Genomic DNA, 972 nt, shown 5'->3' with positions numbered 1-972 from the left:
GAAAGAAGACACTAGAAAGTTTTGGTTAAAAGTGAGAAAGTTAAGTTTAAATGCAGCATCAATGGCCTGAATGAGTACAGTTACCTGGATACATTTCACCTTTTTAATTTGTGGGCTTATTTCCAATTGGTTGCTTTCACTTGTGAACATCTTTTTGAGCAAGTCTTAGTAAAAGGTAAGACCTTTCCTTTCACCTCTTCTTAAGAAAGCTTGAGGAGAATCTCTAGTCTCTACTGGAAACTCTGAGGAAAAAAGTCACCCCATCGAACATTCCCTCTCTCTGCCTCAGAACTTGGATTTATGTTTACAAGAATGATAGTGTAACTGTGGATAACTAGTAAGTCCCAGTACTAAAGCCATAATGTTCAAAACCTGATCATAGGAGATGTGTGTAGTGTTGAACACTCCACACAACAAGTGATTCAACAATGATCAGAGCCTGAACACATCAAATGTATGTAGTACTGAACAGCAGTGTCCAGTGATCCACTGAGTACCTTAGATTGCTTCATGCGGTCAATAGCCTTTCAAGCTTCCTGCATTCCTCATATTACAGAACTTAGTTATTCATATTTCCATGTGATATCCTACCAAATAAATGAGTTTATCTTGAATTATCCACCATTACTTCTATCACATGGGCATTAGTGAAGCAGAGATCGATTAACAAAATTTTTACTGAAGGACATAAAATAACTCAATATTAGCTATAATGAATATATTTAATTTAATAAGATATATATAACCTAAATTATATTAACATTCTTCAGTAATTCTTTTCTTCTGATTTAAAAGCACTACATGACTACTTAAGAAGATGTTTTTCACATATTTTAAAAGATTCTTATTTATGGATCTTGACAAATTAAAATTGAGTTAGGAGACACATAACCATTCATTAAAATAATTTCCCCAGTGATGTGGCTTATTAACAATTGAAGATCTAGATTCAATAGAAGCAATTAAGATGTG

The sequence above is a fragment of the Rattus rattus genome, chromosome 12, assembly GCF_011064425.1.
Source record: "Rattus rattus isolate New Zealand chromosome 12, Rrattus_CSIRO_v1, whole genome shotgun sequence".
Classification (NCBI taxonomy): Eukaryota; Metazoa; Chordata; class Mammalia; order Rodentia; family Muridae; genus Rattus; species Rattus rattus.
The sequence above is the reverse complement of the archived record's forward strand: the minus strand, read 5'-3'. Positions refer to the sequence as shown.